At 44.1% G+C, this 23981-nt stretch overlaps 1 protein-coding gene and 1 non-coding gene across 2 annotated transcripts in view; both read right to left on the bottom strand.

Moving 5' to 3' along the window:
- LOC145412140 (phytanoyl-CoA dioxygenase, peroxisomal-like) overlaps positions 1 to 20009 on the bottom strand; it is a 158816-nt gene extending 138807 nt beyond the window's left edge. Inside the window, exon 1 of the mRNA XM_080282073.1 lies at positions 19964 to 20009. The gene's annotated coding sequence lies outside the window, so the exon portion shown is untranslated. The remainder of the gene's footprint in view (positions 1 to 19963) is intronic.
- Positions 20010 to 22109: 2100 nt separating this feature from the next.
- LOC145412323 (5S ribosomal RNA) lies at positions 22110 to 22228 on the bottom strand. Its single transcript, XR_013899581.1, has one exon. It is a non-coding gene; the product is annotated as a 5S ribosomal RNA (ribosomal RNA).
- Positions 22229 to 23981: the final 1753 nt, after the last annotated feature.

Genomic DNA, 23981 nt, shown 5'->3' with positions numbered 1-23981 from the left:
ATATCAAACAAAGTCGACCGGGCCAGGTTGAACTCGCGGAGAATGCGAGAGAAAGACCAACCCGCATCAACCTTCTCCAATATCTCCCGTTTCTTCTCCAGAGTCAACACCACTCTCTTCCTTTTCTCAGGAGGCGGGGCCATCATCACACACACTAAGAGTAGGGCAGAGAGCAGCAGGAGGCCTTGCAGCAAGTACGGCACCACCACAAAAGCGAGCACGTGGGCAGCCATGACGAAGAGCATAGGTCTTGTCGCGGTGAGAGACAGGCGGGAAGTGGGGAGGATGCAGCGGCGCTCTATCGGACGTCGGAGGAATGACGAACCAAAACAATGCTCTCACGCGGCGCGCGCGGCAAGTTCAAATTACGGACGGCAAAAAATCGATTTTTTTTTCCAATTTTTTTTTATTTTCGGACCATTTTGGGAATGTTTGATCCCAGGACGATAAGGTTCGGTTAGTGGGGATGTTCGGTTATTGGGTGTCCGGATATTAGAGGGATTACTGTATATATATATATATATATATATATATATATATATATATATATATATATATATATAGACAGTAATCCCTCTAATATCCGAACGCCCAATATCCGAACATCCCCACTAACCGAACCTTATCGTCCTGGGATCAAACATTCCCAAAATGGGCCAAAAACTGCAAAAAATTCGAAAAAAATCTGACTTTTTTCCCTCCCATAATTTGAAATTCCCGCCTGGCGCCAAACAGCTGTTACACCATGGTCCCTTCACCCCTTCCTTCCTTCCCCTCCCCCCTCCCCTGTCAGGTTGCCATTTGGTATTTTTCATTACCAAGTGTGGGCCAATTTGGTAATGAAAAATTCGTTTGGTAATGCATTAGAATAATGCATTACCAAATGGCTTTTTCACATGTATGAGGATACACAGGATGGAGATGGTGGATTGTTTGCTCTCTCTGATTAATCTGCTACCCTACATAGTGTGAAAATAATCAACATGGTGTTAGTTATAAGGAGAGTGATTACATGTATTTCCACTTGTATATATAATTACTGAAGAATATATGCTAGCTTTACGAAATTGGTAATGAAAAGTTATATTTGACAATGAAAGTTGAGGAGATTGGTAATGTGGCTGTTGCGATCTGGCAACTCTGTTACCCCACCAACATCAACAGTCACAGCTTAACTCCGATGGAGAGCAGATACTCATAACAGTGCAAGCCACAGGTGCTTGTTTTTTGTGAATAAACTGCAATACCTTGCCACTAGAACACACAGGAATTTACAGTGTTGTGCAGTGTTAAGAAATTAGAATTTAGAGTGCAGAGGATTAACTGTGGACTGCAAACTGGCGGTTCAAACCAGTCCAAGACCAAGGGACTTGTAAGTACCCAGAATGTTTAATATTGTATAAACTCACCTCTAAAACCTCATTTTATGGTTCTTTTGCATTTATTTCAGTCTTTTATGTCCCTTATTGGTGTGATTTGGGTCTTAAATAGGTGCTATGCATGTCCAGAGGGAGTTGTATAGGTGTTTTTCAGAGTTAGGGTCCGTAAGTACTAGTCCATAAGCTGGGGCCCAATATCCGGACAGGACCACTATCCGGACCTGCCTATGGCTCTATTGATCCGGATATTGGAGGGGTTACTGTATATATATATATATATATATATATATAAGTATATATATATATATATATATATATATATATATATATATATATATATACAGTACCCTCGCGTCCAGCACGCGTTAGTCCAGCACGATTTGAGTCCAGCACGGTGAGCAATTAATTAGTATTATTTAATACGATTTTATTACTGCAACACGAGTGTGTTAGCATAACACGCGCAGAGCTCTGAGAAGTGGGCCAAATCCGCAGAGTTCACTCTAGCACGATCACCCCTGGTCCAACACGGCCATACTGGACATTCCCATGATGATGATGGCCAATGAAAAACTTCTGATCAAGTAGCCTTCCCTGCCTGCTATCATGACGTGATCGTGATGCTGCCCAATTAAAAACGCTCCTGGTGTCACGTGATGTTTTGTTTACATTTCTCCCGCCACAGAGCCACTCAGTTGCATAATTGCATTGGAAGGTGCTTTTTTCTTGCTGCATTTTCTGCCCTTGTTACTGCATTTTACCCTACTCACGATGCCTAGGAAGCCTTCTGAAAACCCCAAGAAGCGTCGGCACCTCCCTCAGGCCACCAAGCTCTAAAGCATCGAGAGGAAAAAGAAAGGGGAGAGGAAAGTTGACATTGCCAAGGCCTACGACATGAATGAAGCCAACGTGATCATAATAAAAAACGAAGACACGATCCTGGCAGCCGAAGGCTATCACACGGCACTTCATACCAGGTTTGCCGAGGATACGATGGTAAATCGGAACGGTAACGTGGTAAAATTGCCGACGATACCACGGGCATTTGGAATTCATCTGTATGGATTCCTGCCGAGATACGACGGGCAAAACAGCATGACCAAAACCCAGGCGACTCGACAGAGAATGTATCATACTACAGCATTGAACATTTAGCCTGACACTGAATACATATTAATATTTTAGAATAAATATCAATCGTTTTGAAACCCTTCTCATCGGCGTGCGTACCAGTTTATAAACAAAGTTGCTTCTCCTTATTCTCTAACGAGTCAGGGAGAGCGATCACTTTCCACAGTCACGAGACGAGGCTCTGGCAACAGTGTGAGAAGCATGCACTTTCCCGAGGATTACAGTGCTAGGACAGGCAGAAGCAGGACCTTCCATGGCTGTGGACGAAGATAGTGATTCTGAGTGTGATTTCGAAGGATTTATGAGGGAGGTTTGATTTCGAAGGATTTATGATGGAGGTTGAGGAGGAGCAACAGCCATTACCCGCTAGTGAAGCCAACAGACATCCTCCGGGGACCCAGTAGGACTAACTACAGCCTCGCATACCACCTTCCATTCCCAGCAAGCCCACCAACACTATCCTAAAAGGTTAGTTATCATTCATAGCACAGTACCATTTATCATAATTACAATAGTACCAATATATGTATAGGTATATGGTAGGTATTTAGGGTGACTTTTCCGAGGGTTGCTGACATAATTCATTTTTCCCCATAAGCTCTATTGTTAGTCCAACACATTTTTGGTCCAACACGTGACCCATGCATGACAATATTACCGTGCTGGACGCGAGGGTACTATATATATATATCTATCTATCTATCTATTGCCAGACGCCTCAATCCCGTTTGGGGTGGCCACAAACAAATCATCTCCAAGTCACCCTGTCCCCCGCCATTTCACTGCCCTGCTCCCAACTCATTCACCCCTCTCTCATATACCTCTCTACCCCATCCCTCCATCTCATCCTCGGCCTCCCCCTCCCTCTTCCCCTATCCACCTCATTCACATACGCTCTCTTCATTAGTCTTTCACCCTCCATCCTCTCCACATGGCCAAACCACCTCAGTGTGTTCCTCATAATGCTTCCTATCACATCCACATCCACACCACAACACTCCTTTATATCCTCATTCGTCAGCCTGTCTCTCCATGTGACTCCACAGGCTCCTCTTAAATAACTCATTTCCACTGCTCTCACTCTTGACTTGAGTCCTTCCAACATCGTCCAAGCTTCACTTCCATACGTTAGAGTTGGTATCACAATACAGTCATGTAGTAACTTTTTCACTTCCATGCTCACTTCCCTGTTTCTTATCACTGCTTTCAAAGAACCAGCAACCTTTCTTCCCTGCTGTACCCTTTCAAAGGACTTCACCCTCCAAACCTCCATCCTTACTCATCACACTACCCAAGTACTTAAACGTACTCACATTTTTCAATTCCTCACCATCCAACCTCGTTGTACATTCACTGACTTCACCTCTCTCAAAGACCATCACTTTACTCTTCCCTACATTCACCTTTAGATTCCGTTTCTTACACACTCTCCCAAACTCATCCACCAAGCCTTGCAGCTCCCCTTCGTCTTCACTCAACAACACAGTATCATCCGCAAACAACAGTACAGGGAGTTTCAAAACATTATCCTCTCTCACCAGGGCCACTCCAACATCCACTACCCTACCTTGTACCTCTTTTATTACCCCATCCATGTACAGATTGAACAACCATGGAGACATGACACATCCCTGTTTCAACCCAACTTTCAAAGAGAAAAATTCACTTAGTTCACCATCCACACGCACTGCAGCCTTAGCACCATCATACATACTCTTCACAGCATTCAACAACTTCCCATCTACTCCATATATTCTTAATACTTTCCACAATCCTTGTCTATCCACCCTGTCATATGCTTTCTCCAAATACATGAAAGCCGCATACAACTTCTTTCCCATCTCTAGAAACTTTTCCACTAACGATCTAAGAATATCTGATCTACACAACCTCTTCCCTTCCTAAAGCCTCTCATACTGTATGTCTATACAGTAACCCCTCTACTATCCAATGGAACAGAGCCAAAAGCATGTCCTCAAAGTGGTCCCGTCCAGAAAGTGGGCCCCAGCCTCCTGGACCTGTACTTATGGACCCTAGCCTACCCTGACTCAGAAAAACACCTATACAACTCTCTATTGGACATGCATAGCATCTATTTAAGACCCAATTCACACCAATAAGGGACATAATAGACTGAAATAAATGCAAAAAAAAAAAAAAAACAGAGAATGAGGTTTCAGATGTGACTTTATACAATATTAAACATTCTGGGTACTTACAACAAGTCCCTGGCTCCTGGACTGGTACTTATGGACCCTAACCTAGCCTAACTCAGGAAAACACCTCCCTACTGCATATGCATAGAAAGAAGGGACATAAAAGAGTGAAATGAGGTTTCAGAGGTAAGTACGGAAAATACAGTACAATATGAAACATTCTGGGTACTTACAACAAGTCCCTGGCAATCTTGATGAATAACCCGCCTCCTCTCAGACTCTGACAGTAAAAAGGAGTATCTGAAGCACCTGCAGTACACTGTACATGAAGTCATGCAGTGAACTTAGTCATCTGCACTCAGAATTCCATTCTCTTAACACTGTGCACTCTAGTCTTACTTGTGCTCCATTGCATCTTAATGAAATAAGTGTTGCACTCTGCACTTAAGTCTTGGCACTCATAAATCCATTTTCTTAACACTACACACTCTAGTCTAATTTGCAGTCCACTGAACATCAATAAAATCAGTGTTGCACTCTGCACTTAAGTCTTTGCACTCAGAATTCTAATTTCTTAACACTATGCACTGTTTTTTTCACTGCACAACACTCTAAATTCCCGTGTGGTCTAGTGGCAAGTTCTTGCTGATTATTCACTGTCAGAGTCTGAGAGCAGCTGATGCAGGTGGCCTAGAGGTGCGTCGCTGGGTCGTGGTGATGGACTACGCACTGCAGACGACTCTGAAGAGAGGTGAAAACTCACGTCCAGTGGTGACACCACCGTGGCTGATGTGCTGGGCTGTGGCTCAGATGATGAGGGCCTGTCTTGGGGAGGCAATGACGTGGAGACAGGGCTGGGCACAGCAGGGGTCACAGGTCTGAAAAAGCTGTCAATGATTGACTGACGCAAGGAACGACGATTTTGGCAATTAATAATGCGCTGCCTGAAAGCACGCACTTCCTCTACAAGTCCCAAAGGCCCCATCTCCCTGTCACAGTCTGGGTGTTCCAGGTAGTCAAGAATGAACTCTACGTGTTCCCAGAGTGGGCTCAGCTTGGGGACGGCTGGAGTAGTGTCACGCTAAGAGGAGTCCGCATCATCGTCGCCGTCCTCGTCGGAATCTTCAAGCTGGGTACTGACACCTACAACTGAATATGCAATCTCTATATCAGACATGGTCTGATACCCAGGATCGCCCTCGTCGTCATCCAACCACTCACGCACTTCGTTCACATCAACATCGTCGCCAAGCGCATGTAGATGTGCATGGAAGTCATCCATGTCAAAACCTAGGAAATCGTGCTCCACATCGGTTCCGGGAAGCAGACGAGACCAACCATCTTCTAGGCTCTTGACAGGGACTTCCTTCCATGCACTGGCCCAGTTGTAGATTGCAGACTTGATGTTGTAGCGGCGAAGGTTTCCAACAGTCCGCTGCCCTCGCGTGTCCTGTCCCTCCCTGCGCTCGTCCTCGTCCTCGAGAACAACCATCACCTAGTCCAGGAACTTCCTTCGGTACAGCCTCTTCGTTGCCACGATCACTCCTTGGTCCATTGGTTGGATGAGAGCAGTCATATTAGGTGGCAGAAACATGCACCTAATCCGGCCATTCTCAGCCACCAAGTCCTTGTCGCACGGGTGGGCAGGTGCATTGTCGAGGAGAAGGAGGGCCTTTACCTGGTTGCGTGGGATTCCCAGTGTCTTCGTCTGGTAATGTATGACCTCCTTGATGAAGTGGCGGTGGAACCAGTCTTTGAAGATCTGGGCTGTAAACCATGCCTTCAAAGAATGGTACCAGACAACAGGAAGGACATCCATCACCCCACGAAGACACCGAGGCTGCTTTGCATGGCCAACAATAACGGGCTTAAGCCGGTGCATGCCATTAGCATTGGCACAACACAAAGCAGATATCCGTTGCGTGGAGAGTTTGCGGCCAGGTACACGCTTCTCCGTCTCCTTGGCTAGGGTGTTTGTTGGCAAAGAGCGATAGAATAAACCAGTTTCATCAGCATTGTAGACTTGACCGAGAGTGAGGCCCTCCCAGTCAATCAAGCCCTTCACCTTGTGCCGAAACTCGTCAACTCCATCCTCGTTAGCATCCAAAGCTTCGCCATGAGCTTTACGGTTGGTAAGGCCATGCCGTAACTTGAACGCGAAGAGCCAACCCTCGGATGTCTTGAAGTCTAGGGCATCGTAAAGCCTGGCGAACTTCTCAGCAGCAGCCTTCAGCTCCATTCCACATCCCATCACACAAGCAGCACGTTGCTGTCGATACCAAATCAACGTGGAGCGGTCGATTTCAGCAAACTTGGGAGTAAATATCACCTTCCTCTCCATATTGCGTTTGCTTCTCGACGAGAAGTCAGCCATGTACTGCATGAGTTTGTCTCGGGATCTCCTGATATTGAACTAAGTAGATCGGGCCAGGTTGAACTCGCGGAGGATGCGGGAAGAAGACCACCCTGCATCTACTTTCTCCAATATCTCCTGTTTCTTCTCCAGAGTGAACACCACTTTCTTCCTCTTCTCAGGCGCTGGGGCCATCATCACACACACTAATAAGAGGCCCGAGAGCAGCAGGAGTGCCTGCAGCAGGTAAGGAACCACCACAAAAGCGAGCACGTGGGCAGCCATGATGATGAGCGTGCACTTGCGGCGATAGACAGGCGGAAAGTGGGGAGGATGCAGCGGCACTCTATCGGACGTCGGAGGAATGACGCGCCACAACAAAGCTGTCCCGCGCCGAATGCGGCAAGTTCAAATTACGAGCGGGAAAAATTCGTTTTTTTTTCGATTTTTTTGCGGTTTTCAGACCATTATGGGAATGCTGGATCCCGAGACGATTATGTCTGGTTAGTGGGGATGTTTGGATATTGGGCGTTCGGATATTAGAGGGATTACTATATATATATATATATAAATATATATAAATAAATATATACATATATATAATATATATATATATATATATATATATATACAGGTTATCCCTTAAATCACGCGAACTTTTTTCACGCGATTCAGCTATCCACGAATATTTCGTACAATAATTAAAACAAAATTATAGTATTCAAATAAGTAATTTCAATATACAAGAGAAATAAATAAAATATAAAAAATGCCTACCTGCTGCCCGTGTGCACACATATATGTATGTGTGTGTGTGTGTGTGTGTGTGTGTGTGTGTGGGAGCCTGGGAGGTCGGTCTACCACGCACCACACAGTCAGTTTGAATCCGACGGTCGAATCACGCGTGACTCGAGATCAAGAATCGTTATTTGTGGCTTATTTTTCTGCCTTCCAGTGATTGCTTGCCTTGTCTGCCAACATAGGGCCTAAGCGTAGTGCTAGTGATGCATGTGGTAACACACCAAAGCGGGCTGGTAAAGTGGTGTCACTGACAAAGTTAAAGTGTTGGACAAACTCCAGGGTGGAATGTCGGCGACAATTCTCCGTCAGGACGATTCCCCGTCATTTATTTACATACCAGTTTATTTAGCAAGTACAGTACACTAGTTTTTTACTTATATGAGTTATAAAATCCCCCTGAAAATTAGTTATTAAAGTATTAATTAATCAATAATAAGTATATTTATAGAATGACGGGGAATTGTCCATGTTTTGACGGTGAATTGACTTGATGGTGAACTGTCTCAGAACCGTATGTTTGGGGTGAGTCAACTGTTCATGCAATAAAGAAGGAGAACGTAGCATACGGGAGACAGTGAGGGCTAGTGCACCAGACTGTGCTAAAGTGTCTCCACCTACGCCTGTGAATTGTCTTGGAACCGCATGTTTGGGGTGAGTGAGTCAACTGTTCAAACAATAAAGAAGGCAGAATGTAGCATACGGGAGGCAGTGAGGGCTAGTGCACCAGACTGTTGAAGTGTCTACACCTACGCCTGTGCTTGTCAGGTTTCAGTTTTAGATTTCTTACATTTTTGTTGTTTTTAATACTTTATGCTAGTTTATAAGGTGTATGTAGTGCATAAACAGTATTATTCAGATGTAATATACGTATAGACATGCGTAATTATGTGCACACTAGAGCAGAACATATACGCAAATTTACCACATACGCGAAGGGTCTGGGAACCTAACCCTCGCGTGAATTAAGGGCTTACCTGTACTTATACACACACACACACACGCTAAAACCTCTGCAAGTTGGCATCCAGTAAGTTGAAATTATGCACAAGTTGTAATGGCAAATGAAAATCGTTAATGAAAATGACATAAAATGTTCTAAATCGTTAAAAAAAATCTCGTAAAAATTTCCCCAAAGTCATAAAATGACGTCTAACGGAAGGCCCATGTTGGAATGATGATCCATCATTCTAGGCTGTGAGGGCTTGTGTTGCTCCACTGGTCAGATAATTTTCGTAAAACTACCCCTAAGACGTGAAATCTGGCTAAGGGAAGCCATATCTCGGTATGATGACGCACTGACTCATCATGTTCTAGCCCGTGAGGGCCCACCAGTCACCTCCCACCCAGTGTTGCTAATATGGCGGCTTGCCCGCTAAATGTAGGGGTTTTAAAAAATTTCTAGGGATAATACGATAAAGTTTACTCTATACCTGGCATATTGTTAGGTCCTATCTGGCATGATTTTCCTTAATGTTCCCTAATTTCCATCAGTCTGGTGGATTTTTATCACTGTTTAGGTCTGTCTAGCTGATTTCTGTGCTGTACAGTACTGTATATTCTATTTGGCGGCGCTGCTAAGTCCTGGAACCTCCCGCCTCACTCTGCCTCAGTCTAGCATCTGCTACACTTGCATCGGTATTCTCTCGCATTCCATTCTGTATTCCGCACTTTTATACCTAACCAGCATGGCTTCCAAGGCTCTTTCAGGCAGGAAGGGGATGAAGCTGAAGACCCTGAGTATATATGAGAAGCTGAAAGTTTTGGAAAGGATCAATGTTGGTAGCCCGATCCGTGCCATGTGTGGAGTTTAACCTGAAGCCGAGCACATTTTACGATATAAAGAGGAACCGTTGTTCAACTGTGATTATGGTTAAGAAATGTTGCACAGAAGCGATCATATGCTCCCCTAGCACCTCTACATCCTACCAAGAGGCCCTCCTTATGCTTGGATTACACCCTCTGCGAGTCTGGTAAGTGATTTTTGTTTTTTTGTTTCTGGTTAGTCAGGAATCTCATATTTCCCACAAGTCAGAATTTGAGTGTGAAATGGAGGGAGAGTAAGAAATTGTTTTGGAAGGAGGTAAAGAAAGTAAGGCAGTGTGGAAATGGAAATAGTAGGGGAGTGAAAGATAGGAATAATAGATTGCTGGTGGAGAAGAGAGAGAAATTGAGGAGATGGAAAGAGCACTTTAAGGATTTGTTGAATGTAGAGAGTGAGAGCAGTGTGAGTATAAGTGGTTGGGGAATGGCTGGGAGAAGAAGAGATGAGAGGAGGGAGGAAGAGATCAGTAGGGGGTAAGTAATGGAAGCGATGAAGAAGATTAACTTGGGAAAGGCCCCAGGAATTGATGGAGTGTGTGGTGAAATGCTTAGGTATGGGGGTGAGATTGTTGTAGAGTGGATATGGGAGTTGTGTAGATTGGCTTGGGAAGAGGGAAGGGCTCCAGAGGACTGGAAATCAGGTATAATTGTTCCTTTATACAAAGGAAAAGGGGAGAGAGAAGTACTGTATGTGGTAACCATAGGGGTATTTGCCTTCTTATCGTGACTGGTAAAATATATGGTAGAATACTCATTGATAGCATTAGTCATATGACAGAGGAGCTAGTTGGAGAAGAACAAGGGGGATTTAGGAAGGGAAAAAGGCATGTAGCTCAGATATTTGTTCCAAGATGTTTAGTGGAGAAGTATCTAGAGAAGGGAAGGAAAGTGTATGCTGCCTTCATGGACTTGGAGAAAGCTTATGACAGAATAGATAGGCAAGGTATGTGGAAGGTATTAAGAATATATGGAGTGGAGGGGAAATTGTTGAGTGCTGTGAAGAGTATGTACGAGGGAGCTAGGGCTACGGTGCGAGTGGATGGGGAGCTAAGTGAGTTCTTTGATCTCAATGTGGGACTGAAACAGGGTTGTGTGAAATTTCCATGGCTGTTTAATATATACATGGATGGGGTTGTAAAGGAGGTGCAAGGTAGGGCAGTGGATGTGGGGATGGCTCTAATGAATGAGGGTGAGATTTGGAAGATTCCAGTGTTGCTGTTTGCTGATGATACAGTATTGTTGAGTGAAGATGAATGGGAGTTGCAAGGTTTGGTGAATGAATTTGGGACAGTGTGTAGGAGGAGGAATCTGAAAGCTAATGTAAACAAAAGTAAAGTTATGGTGTTTGAGAGGAATGAAGTCACAGAGTGTGCAGTGAGGTTGGATGGTGAGGATATGGAGAATATGAGTGCATTCAAGTACTTGGGTAGTGTGATGAGTAAGGATGGAACTTTAGGGGATGAAGTGCGTGAAAGGGTACACCAGGGAAGGAAGGTAGTTGGTACACTGAAAGCAGTGATGAGAAATAGGGAGGTGAGCATGGAAGCTAAGAAGTCACTGCATGATAGTATTGTGATCCCTACCCTGACGTATGGAAGCGAGGCGTGGACCTTGCAAGAGGGGAACAAGTCAAGAGTGAGAGCAGTGGAAATGAGTTACTTGAGGGGAGCATGTGGAGTGACGTGGAGGGACAGGTTGATGAATGAAGACGTGAAGGAACGTTGTGGGGTGGATGTGGATGAGAAGATTAGGAGAAATACACTGAGGTGGTTTGGACATGTGAAGAGAATGGAGAATGAAAGACTGACTAAGAGGGTGTATGTAGGTGAGGTGGAGGGAGGGAGAGGGAGGGGTAGACCGAGGATGAGGTTGAGGGATGGAGCAGAGAGGTATATGAGGGAGGGGGGGGGGATGAGTTGGGGGGAGGGTAGTCAAATGGTGGGTGACAGAGCGACTTGGAGGGGTTTTGTCTGCGGCCACCCTCTGCAGGATTAGGGCGTCGGGCTATATCTATCTATCTATCTATCTATACATAAGTATCTATCTATCTATATATTTTTATGTATACATATATACATACGGTATATATTACATATATATACAGTACCGGTATATATCATCATCTGGACCTCCCTTCCCAGCCTACGGCAGGGTAAGGAGCAGGAACGTCCAGACAGCCCAAATCTGCCCGGTCTAATGGGCCACACATCCATTCATTCACCATTCAAGACCCCAGAATCCTGGCTCTATCTGATATGCCAAAAACATTCACCATGTTCTTTAGCTTCTCATAAATATATCCAACAGAATCAATCTGGACACTGTCACGTTAAAAAAGGAATGCCAAACTCCTGATCATGCATTTTTCCTCAAAATAATCATCCAAGCTCGATCTCTTGTCAGTCTCGTAGCTCACTGACTTCCAAACCTCTCTTCCTCACACACTCATCCACCATATCCCTCTGTCTTCTCCTTGGCCAGCCTCATCTCCTCCCTCCTTCAGATTCGTTCAGATACACCATTTTCACCACTCTATTGTTATCTATTCACTCCACATGACCATACCATCTCAGTACACTCTCTTCGTTTCTAGTGAACACAGACTTCCTTACTTCACATCTTTCACGAATCACATTATTTCGTATCCTATCCAGTCTCTGTACTCCACGTACATTCCTCAGCAGTCCCTCTCCACTGCTCTCACTCTTGACTTTTCATTTTCATGCCACACAATAGTCTCACATCCATATGTTAAAGTTGGCACTAACACACCTTCATGTAAGCCTTGTGCAGCTGCAACACTCAAGCCTCTGTTTCTTATCAAGGCCTTCTCAGCACCAGCTACTTTTCTTCCTTGTGCCACTCTACTTTCCACTTCTTTTGCACATTTTCCTCTCTATCACTGTACCCAGGTATTTGAACTCTCACCAATTCCAGTCTCTCTCGATTCACTGTAACAACACACTTGGATTCACCTTCCCTCTCAATAATATATATAGGCTAGATAGATAGATAGATAGACAGACAAACAAACAGACAGACAGTATTATACATGTATAGTCCATTTCCTTAATACGCGAGTTTCTATGAGGCAAAATGTGACAGGGGGTGTGAAAAAATTAAATAGTAAGTAATACACGAGTTCATTCTGCAAACGTGAAATTGCAGCAGCTAAGTGAGCCTAATCCAATGTCGCCCTGCAGAGGGCGACCTACCCTTTTACGCTGCGCAAGGAAGAGACCTGTATCACTATTACAAGCAGTCGCCATAGATAGTGAAGATCTACTGATTCAAAATGTAAGCAAAATCATGGCAGCCTGAGACGAGTTTAAAGACCAAGTGACAATGAAGGAACACTGTAATGTGAGAAGTCAAGAGGTTCTGGATGCCACAGAAAACAGCCTCCGTTACTACCAAGACAGGCATGCCGAGGAAGTGAAATGAAGGCATCAGATTCTGATCACCATCATCTTTACTCCACCACAAGGAGATGATCCACTGCCCTCAAAAGCAGTCGAGGAAAACGAAGATGGTGTATCTGTTGTGTCTGCACTGGACTTCAAGGGGTTCATGACTGATGTGGGGCATGTTGGTGGTGTGGAGGGTGCTGGGGCTGGGGCACATTAACTACCTTGATCTACCTCTGAACCCCATCTCTTCAAGTCAGCTAAGCCTTTCCTGCATAGATTTTTAGGTAAGGGGCTATTGTGTGGGTTATTACATACTGTGTACATGTTTAATGTCCCATAATACATAGACACAATGACAGACTAGGGGCCAAAGGGGTGACTTCTGAGGTGGCTACCCCACCAATTAGAATTTTGTTGTCAGATCCCTGCACCAGCAAAGAATCCCAATGGGGAGATGCAAGGTGCAGGGAGCTGGACTTGATATGCTTGGAGTTCTTCTAGGCCATTGTTCTGACAAGAGTTTTAGCAAACCACCACAGTGATCCAACCTATCATGAGGGAAAGGCATACCACAATAACTTCCAGTACTCCCCAAGGGCGCTGGGTCAGTGGCAGACCTGAGCTACGCATGTCCTCCTTGACCACAACACTAAACCATCCCCGACACCCTGACGATCAGCCCGATAGATGGTAAAACCTCAGAGTGACAGACGGAGATGTGAGGACAGCCAACAGCCAAGTTTTGCTAGACCAGTGACATCTGGTGGGAGGTCCACTGCATTGTTTGAAATTGGAAGTTTTCCAAGGAAGGTACCTGGGATTCCACAGGAGGAATCTACAAAGAGGTGGAGGGGCCATCACTGGGAAGAGATGAGGGAGAGGAGACAGGAAAAGAGGCTGATAAAGATGTCAGTGAAGAATTGTCCATTTCTATACATGGACAGGACTGCCAGCAGGAGTCCACAATGGACTCTGAGGAATGGGCACCTGAGGGTATGGCATGTGGGTGGCTAGGGAGTTTGTCCCTGGTACAGGTCCATGTGGAAGAGCAGGAGAGTCACCAAGCACAGAGCCCATCACAGGAGAGCTGGGGAGAAGGGGGGGGAACAACGTTCTGCTCAGTTGGAGTAGGGGCAGTTGTAGTAACTACTGATGAGGCAGAATTGGCTGGTATAATTCCAGGCAAGGTATCAGGCTGAAAAGAAGGACCTGAGGGGTCATGTGCAGCATCGGGGAGAGAGGTCCATGGGTCCATGATGAGAGGGAATGATAATGTCAAGGCATGGGAGAAGGGGCAGAATGGAGCAGCACCACTGACTGGGAGGACACCTCAACTGTCCGTTCCACCTCACTGGGTTCAGCTGCGAAGCCACTACCAGAAGCTTCAACAAGTTGTCCAAAGTTCAAAGACAGTTGCTGACCACTAATGCATACAGTATGTATGGTTCTTCTGGACAAGACAGGTTGTTTGGCTGGGAGCAATAGGCATTGTCAAGGGGTTAGAGGTAGGAGTGTGGGTCTGGAATGATTAAGGGCATGGAGACGGGTGTTAACGTTAGACAGGATCGAATAGTTTGCTCTGGCAGTATCAGGAATGACAAATGCCTGCTAGTAGACTGGACAACTGCAGGAGATATCTGGGTGAGGACCACCAATATAAAAACAGTACCGGTAGGGAATCATTGAACCACTGACCACCAGAGAGGGACTTGCACAGATGGATCCTACTACATCAAGAACACTTAACTTTGTTTTTGCAGATCATGCCATGCCTGTAATGATGGCACATATAGCACCTCAGAATAGGAAACACGTAAGTCCCTACAGAGTGGCCAAAGATAACCTGCTGTGGCAAGGGGCCCCTGAATTTGAGTCGCACCAACCAGGCTGCCACTGTGGCCTCACCTCCATAAGGGTGGACCGTGAGGCAGGTGTCCATTAGCTGGGAAGAACAGTTGCTGAGACAATGCGGGTGACATAAAAGTTCCTCCTCTGAAACATCAGGGACAACAAGACCAATTTCCCTATAGGAAAACTCACCACTGAAAGGTGTGCAAGCCAACCAACACCTTACAGGCCAGTCACCCAGCTGGGTGAGCAACTATGGCAGCACAGTCATCTTGGCCATATCAGCAGCATACACATAATATCTGATGGCAGACCCCTTTCCCAAGACCCTAAGTGAACCCTCAATACAATACTTAACCAATAGGGATCCGTTTATGGCATCCAAAAACTGTGGGGATTAAAAAAAAAAAAAAAAAAGTGTTGTCAGCCAACCTTGCAATACAAACAAGGCTCTATTTTCCACTGGTGAAAATGCCATCTGAGGAGGAAGGCCGAATCTATTTCTCAGGCGCTCCACCCTCATCACAAGTGATGGAATTCATCCTCACTCTTTTGACTGGTGCAGTGACCACCTTGGTGGCAGAGTTGGGGTCCATCTGGACATCCTGAGAGGTGACGCTGAAAAATGGGAACACTGCGGTGTTACAGCGTAGTACAGTGTACTTGCTGGCAGTGATGCTACAAAACTGCGACGGATTATGCACATAAAATCAAGACGATTTTCAACATGGCCAGGAGACACACATACAACGGCAACTGAATCTAGGCAGTATCTCTGCTAGGTTTCTATCTCTCTATCAATCTATAGCCAGACGCCTCAATCTCGTTTGGGGTGGCCACAATCAAATCGCCTCCACGTCGCCCTGTCCCCTGCCATTTCACTGCCCCGCTCCCAACTCACACCCCCCTCTCTCATATAACTCTCCACCCCATCCCTCCATCTCATCCTCGGCCTCCCCCTCCCGCTTCCCCCCTCCACCTCACTCACATACACTCTCTTCGTCAGTCTTTCACCCTCCATCCTCTCCACATGGCCAAACCACCTCAGTGTATTCCTCATAACACTTCCTATCACATCCACATCCACACCACAACGCTCCTTTATATCCCCATTTGTCAACATGTCTCTCCATGTGACTCCACAGGCTCCTCTTAAATAACTCATTTCCACTGCTCTCACTCTTGACTTGTGTCCTTCCAGCAACGTCCAAGCTTCACCTCCATACATCAGAGTTGGTATAACAATACTGTCATGTAGTAACTTTTCACTTCCATGCTCACTTCCCTGCTTCTTATCACTGCTTTCAAGGAACCAGCAACCTTTCTTCCCTGCTGTACCCTTTCAAGCACTTCATCCTCCAAACCTCCATCCTTACTTATCACACTACCCAAGTACTTAAACCTACATTTTCCAATTCCTCACCATCCAACCTCGTTGTACACTCACTGACTTCACCTCTCTCAAAGACCATCACTTTAGTCTTCCCTACATTCACCTTTAGATTCTGTTTCTTACACACTCTCCCAAACTCATCCACCAAGCCTTGCAGCTCTCCTTCGTCGTCACTCAACAACACAGTATCATCTGCAAACAACAGTACAGGGAGTTTCCAAACACTACCCTCTCTCACCAGGGCCACTCCAACATCACTACCCTACCTTGTACCTCCTTTATTACCCCATCCATGTACAGATTTAACAAACATGGAGACATGACACATCCCTGTTTCAACCCAACTTTCAAAGAGAAAAATTCACTCAGTTCACCATCCACACGCACTGCAGCCTTAGCACCATCATACATACTCTTCACAGCATTCAACAACTTCCCATCTACTCCATATATTCTTAATACTTTCCACAATCCTTGTCTATCCACCCTGTCATATGCTTTCTCCAAATCCATGAAAGCCGCATACAACTTCTTTCCCTTCTCTAGAGACTTTTCAACTAAAGATCTAAAAATTAATATCTGATCTACACAACCTCCTCCCTTCCTAAAGCCTCCCTGTTCTTCTCCAACTAATTCCTCTGTTCTTTCTCTAACTCTGTCAATAAGTATCCTACCATACACTTTTCCTATTATACGGTACTAAGAAGACAGATGCCCCTATGATTACCACACACTTCTTTTTCCCCTTTTCCTTTGTCTCTCTATTTATCTATCTATTGCCAGATGCCATAATCCCTTAAGGGGTGGCCACTTGACTTCGAGTTATTTGTTTTAAGGGGAGGGGCACTAACCCTCCACCAACCCACTTGTTCACACGTAGGGAGCACGTATGGTTTGGTTATATGGTTACCACCCAGCATTGTAAATGGTTTCTTGGCTTACAGGAAACCATTTGGTACAAGGGAATAATTATACATGACTTCCAATCCTCCAGGACTCTAACTTCCTCCCAGGCCAATCTGCACATCTTCCACATCCAATCTACTACTATCTCTCCCCCATACTTCAGCATTTCACCACACACTCCATCAATTCCTGTGGCTTTCCCCAATTTAACTTTCTTCATTGCTTCCACAACTTCTATCCTACTGATTTCTTCCTGTCTTCTCACCTCCCTCCTTCTCCCAGCCACTTATACTCACATTACTTCCATCCTCTACGTTCAACAATTCCCTAAAGTGTTCTCTCCATCTGCTCACTTTTTCTCCCTTCTCCACTAGTAATCTACCAGTTTTATCTTTCACTCCCCTGCAAACTTCACTTCCACCCTGTCTTACTCTTTTCACCTCTTTCCAGAACATCTTCTTACAGTCCCTCCACTTAAACTCAAGTTCCTTCCAAATTCCTCATCCAGTCTCTTCTTTCTCTTACTAATCTTTTCACCTCTCTCTTTCTTTCTACATATACCTCTCTCTTCCGCCTCTCAACTTCTTCCACGCCCCTATTTCTCATCCATTCATTGTATGCTTTCTTCTTTTGTGCCACAGCCTGTCTTACCTCTTCAGTCCACCATGCTGTTCCTTGCACCCCCCTCTGTCTTCTCTTCATCCCACACACCACATCACATGCTGCACATATTTCTTCTGTAAATATCCTGCACACACCTTCCACGTCCCCCATCTGCTCCAATTCATATTTGCCCAATCGTTCCTCCACTTCTCTCTTATACTCTGTCTTTTTCTCATCCTCCTGTAACCTTTCCACTCTCCTTACAAATACTCCTTCTTCCCATCCTTCCCTTCTTCTATTTCTCCATCCTAATTGGACCTTGATTCTGGCCACCACCAAGTAGTGGTCAGAAAGTCCACTCCCCCAACCTCTATAAGCTCTTGCATCCATTACACATTTTTGCAGCCTTTCATCCACACACACACATAATCAATCACTGCCTTCCTTTCATTCAGTTCACCACCCACTTTTTCTCATCACTCGCCATGTATACCTGTGGATCATTTTGTGCCTGAAGAGGGTATTGGCTATCACCAACCCCCTCCCAGCACAAATGGCCACTAACGCACTCCCATTCTCATCTATCTCGGCAGGCACACACCACTCACCGACTATTCCATCCACCTTCACATTCCCTGCTTTACCATTCATATCACCTATCAAAAACACTCTCTCATTCCTTCCAACCTTTTCCGTACACACTTCCCCATTTGTCCAGAACTCTTCTCTCACTCTGCTTGCACGATCTTGCATTGGTGCATACACACACACAATCGCCCACATTTGTATTCCAACTTTCAACTTTACCCACACAATCCTTGACCCAACTGATCCATACTTTCTTATGCTCTTCTTCCATCTTTTACTCACAACTATACATACTCCTTGTTTTGCCCTCTCATTTTCACCTACTCCTGCACATGTACCCCATCCATACTCCCAGTCTCTCACACTCTCACCCCTCCATTTCGCTTCAGTTATTTCGCATACATCAACTTTCACACCCTCAAGCATCTGGACAATCTCTCTCTCTCTCTCTTTCTCTGCTTGGTTACATTAGGATAAAATATGTTAGGAAGAAGCACTAAAAGGTGACTGGGACCAATGTTGGTAGTGGCTGCCATTACAACAGAGTAATAGTTAATTTTGCAGAAGGAAGATGGCTTAAAACAATGATATAAATTTAATATGAAACATTCATTTACCACTCCAAAAACCAGAAAAATATAAAAGTATATCATGAAGAAGACAAACTGACTTGATGTTTCTGTTGCATGAAGTAGAACATATGTTTACCCATAACTGGGAAACAAATGATTTAGTATAGAAACGACTACCACTATTGAATAAATGCAGGGGCGTGCCCAGTGGGGGGCCAAGGGGGACATGGCCCTCCCCCCGAAATTTCCTTCCTCGTAAGAAATGAAATACACTAATAGTCGCCTTAAAAAAATCATGATTTATTCTAGCCACAATTTTCATTTTTATGCCCCTCCCCCCGAATAATATTCCTGGGTGGGCCCTGAAATGACATTAAAATGCATTAGATAAGAATGGCCTCATTGCTGAAATCACCTTGTGGCTCTAAATATTATCCAAATATACTATTACATCAAAATCAAACCATATGTTCCGGATCGTTTGTCTAGTTTTAAGCAATTACAGGTATACTGGAAATAAATCCAACTAACGTCAAGTGTATGTTCATCATTTATCCAATTTTAATGTTCTTCTTTCATATACATCCGTCGGAAAGGCATTTTAAGGAGTGGGAGTTGGGGGGTTGTTTAGCTGATAAAATTTTACCAGTACACTAGCTCGTAGCTCTGTTATCGAATCTCACGTCCAGACTAGATTAAGTTAAATTGGGTTAGGTTAAGTTTGATTGTTAGATGCAATGAAAGACGGAGAAAGAGCAGGAGACTCCCCCCCTTCCTACCCATCTTCTTTTTTATGTGCAAGAAAAGCATTTGCGACGAATGCTTATTTAAAAGAAATGCATAAAATGACCTACACTCAGCAATGAGCATATTAATTTCGGTGTCCGTTAGTTGACTGTATTTCCAAAAATTCACCATTTTTCGTTTATACACACATCCTAGTCAAATGCACTTCTTAATACTTATTAAATAAGGACACAGTTCAGTAAACCTGGCTCGTACCTCCGTCACAGGCGCTGCGATATACTCATAGTGACTACCGATTACCGAATACGCACTTCCACTTCGGAAGTCTTCGGCAGTAATTTACCGAATCGGCATTGTTAATGGGAAAATATATTTTTATTAGCACATAGATTCAGACACACCGATTTATTTGAAATCCGTAAAAAAAGTTACATCTAATTTTACTTAATAAACAAATAGAGCAAAAACGTGCTGAATTAGCGGGTTTCTCCCACTGAGCTCTATAGTATACGCTCTGTTCTTGTGTCATCGGCAAATTTGCTAATTCTACTAGTGATCCTTAAGTCAAGATCATTATTCTCAGTAGTTTGTAAGATTCAGAGTTTCTTTTTCTATCGTTACACGCTGTGTAGATTCACCACTTCCAGTCCTGAGATCAGGATTAACCGTCGAAGGGAGATTACTAGATGAGGTCTGTGCCAGTGATTTGGTGGCAGGATTACAGCATCGTCTGAAATGCCCCAGTAATTCACCAAGGAATACTTTAAGAACAGTCCCAAAGTTAATAAAAAAAATTTCATCATGGAGTATGGACCTGATGGTGAACCAACTACAGTAAGTACGCTATTGATGTTGAAATGCATCCAACTGTAGCAACAAATTCTGTTTATTGGTCTTACCGCGTTTAGGGCGTCACAGCACTTGACCAGATTTTCACTGCAGTATTCAGGTCAAAGTGCAGAGAAATATTGTCTTTTCCGCAATATTACCAACAATTTGGGTATTATGAAATAAAGGAGCAGCTCATGATAATCTCGGAGCCCTTGCTTGAGGTGTATGCTGTAGGCTAATAAATAATGGACGAACTGCATGAGAGCTCCCAATAACAATTTATGAAAATCTTTTTGCAGGGATTATCGTCCATACGTTTCGGTAAATTTGCCTTTTTGGACTGTCAACGTTGTTTTGATTTTATTTCTAACTTACTCATCGGTATTTCGGAAATCTGACTAACGTATGATGAAATTCACATGTTCGTCAGTTACTTTATGCAGTTTTAATTTTTCTTCCACATAAATCTGTTGCAAATGCACTTTTTAAGTGCTATGTAGATGAGGAGTGGGAGTGGGGGTTGTTCAGCTTGTAGCTCTGCCATATCGAATCAACGTCCACACCTGATTAAATTAGGTTGTTAGATTGAATTAAGTTAGGTAAGTTATGTTAGATGCAATGAAGGACAAGATAGGAGCTGGAGACCCCTCTCCCCCATCTCTGTTCTTTATGTATGAAGAAAAGCATTTGCGACAGATGCCTGTATAAGAGAAAATGCTTAGTGTTGCTTAAATTCAGCAGTGAGCATATTAAGTTCAGTGTCCATTACAATCGTTCTGTTTTATGAAGGCAGTTTGGGTGGGACGCTCTGGGACCTCACACTGTTAGCTCTGTTGTCACATCGCCGCCGACACACGTGTAATTATTTGTGTTCACCTCTCTCTCTCTCTCTCTCACTCTCCTATTTTAAGCTAGTAACAACTAACTCAGTGTCAAATGGCCACTCTTTGCGGGATTGTGGTGTCTGGCAATAGATAGATAGATAGAACTACTTATAAATGAATTTTAAACACTCTGTATAGATGTAATTCAATAAAAAAGCTGTAGTATAGTATACATCTCATAAGACTTGTCAGCGTTGCCTTTGAGACGTCAGGTGGTGACACGAGGGACAGCCCTGCATGAGTGGGTCATACTCGGTCAGTCTCCCGCCATGGAAGCTATTTATAAAAGAAAAAAAAAAAAGTACCTATAGACTTTTACCTCAGGGGTGGTGTGGAAAAAAAGTCGAAAACAAGAGAAGAAATTAAGAAAATACAATTAGTAGTAGTTAATATATAACATGAGAGAGAGAGAGAGAGAGAGCACGTGTGTGGCGACGATGTGGCAACAGAGCTAACAGAGTGAGGTCCCAGAGAGCCCCACCCAAACTGCCTTGATAAAATAGAACGACTGTAGTTGGATGTATTTCCGAAAATTTACCATCTAATTTTACCCAACGAAGTTTCATTCATTCATTCATTCATTGCCAGACGCCATGTATCCCAAACGGGGTGGCCAACGGCTTAGAGTTAATTGTTTTACAGGGAGGGGCACTAATCCTCCACCAACCCTACTTGACACGTAGGGATGCCAACAGCATCTGGTGTTCCCAGGCGGTCACCCATCCAAGTACTAACCAGACCCAACATTGCTTAACTTCGCTGATCGGACGGGAAGCGGTGTACTCAACGTGGTATGCCCGAAGTTAACCTAGTTAAACTAACCCGACTGGTCAAACCTAACTACCCTAACAGATAACCTGGTAAATTTTTACTTTTACTCCCGCATGCCATTTTTGCATGGAATTTTCATTTTCCTAGTATTTTCAGTGTAATTCATTTTAATTTGACCTTCATTTCTGTCAGAAATCATTCATTTTTGAGTTACACCCTCCCCCACCCCCAATGTTTCACTGTTGAACAGGAGGTTCTGGCAGGTTGGATTACACAAAAACGAGTGATTTCTGACAGAAATGAAGGTCAAATTCAAATGAATTACACTGAAAATACTAGGAAAATGAAAATTCCATGCTAAAGCCTAACCTTGTTGAAATAAACCTAACCTAACCATACTTAAACCGGTAAATTTTTACAAGTGGACAATACACCCCCTAGGTAGTGCAATATATTTTTCTGGCAGTTTTTGATGCGATATCGAATGTTTCTGACCATCATCTTTGTCGGAAATGCCTCATTTCCCCTCTTTTCCAATCATGAACTTTGATTGGACAAGTAGGTGAAATCAAGCATTTTCCCAAAAGTGTGAAGTAAAAAACAACTCAAATTGCATCAAAAACCACAGAAAAATATAATTTTAAGCTTCTTATCAACCTCGTGTTTCCTAACTGGGGGGCTCCGCCCCCCAGACCCCCTAGCCTGGGCATGTTTCCTAACTGGGGGGCTCTGCCCCCCAGACCCCCCTAACCTAACCTATCCTAGGGGAATGCTTACCTAGAGATACGATGGTCCAGGACGAGAGTCGTCCGTTTCTTGGTTTTTGCTTATTTTTTGTACCGACCACGTCAGTACCACAGATGTTTGTCCTTTCTTAATTTACACGGTTCCTGACGGTCTGGGCATTAAACTTCCGAAGGTAATACACCGTGCCTTAGAAACTCAATAGCCTCCTCAGGTTCAGAGTGGAAAAGCTTAAAATAATACCACCATACCTACCTAACCTAACCCTACCTACCTACCCTAACCAGACCTAACCTAAATCAACAAGAAAATATAAGAATGAGGTAAAATAATTGTACTTACTACCTAGCCTGACTCGTCATCCTATTCGTCACTTTCAGGGGTGGGGGGTGGCTGACGGACACGATGTCCTCCTGGCGGGTAAAATCGGGCAGCTTGTACAAAAAGTGGTGCAGTACTTCTTTCTCTGGGTGGACTTTCAGGAATAGGTACCGGTACTTTGGTAGGTATTGGTAGAGGAATTTTGCCCTAATTCCAGGTCTTTTTACCCACTCTTTCAGATCGCGCCACAATCTTTCTATTTTTTGGGTACGAATATTTGAATCACGAGGATCTGCAAACGTTTTCACTGTGGTTCACTGAGAAATGTTTGTAACCTAGTTTGTCCAGTTCACAGTAAGCCTTTCAAGAGTCACTAATGATTGTTATGCCAGGGAGAATGTACTGCTGGATCAATGGGATGAGCATTCCCTTATCTCTCTTTTCGGGACCAGTAGGTCCATAGAGTGGAGGAATAAAAAGTTTCTCCGACTCACGCTTCACTCCTCCAAACAACCAAACTTGAGATAACTGTCACCTTTGCCCATACTTTGAACGTACTAATAAAGTTTCGTCGATCTCGACGGTAATGTTAGGGCCACCTTTGCACTTTGTGATGTTATCCAGTTGTCTGTTACCTCACTGCAAAATGATCTCCAGTCAACTGAAGTTTTTCTGTTAATAGGAAGGTAGTTAATAACTGTCTTGTGGTCCCAGTGTTTGCT

Source organism: Coenobita brevimanus, chromosome 92, assembly GCF_032717465.1.
Source record: "Coenobita brevimanus isolate Jiangsu-jjx chromosome 92, ASM3271746v2, whole genome shotgun sequence".
In the NCBI taxonomy this organism is placed as follows: domain Eukaryota; kingdom Metazoa; phylum Arthropoda; class Malacostraca; order Decapoda; family Coenobitidae; genus Coenobita; species Coenobita brevimanus.
The sequence above is the reverse complement of the archived record's forward strand: the minus strand, read 5'-3'. Positions and strand labels throughout refer to the sequence as shown.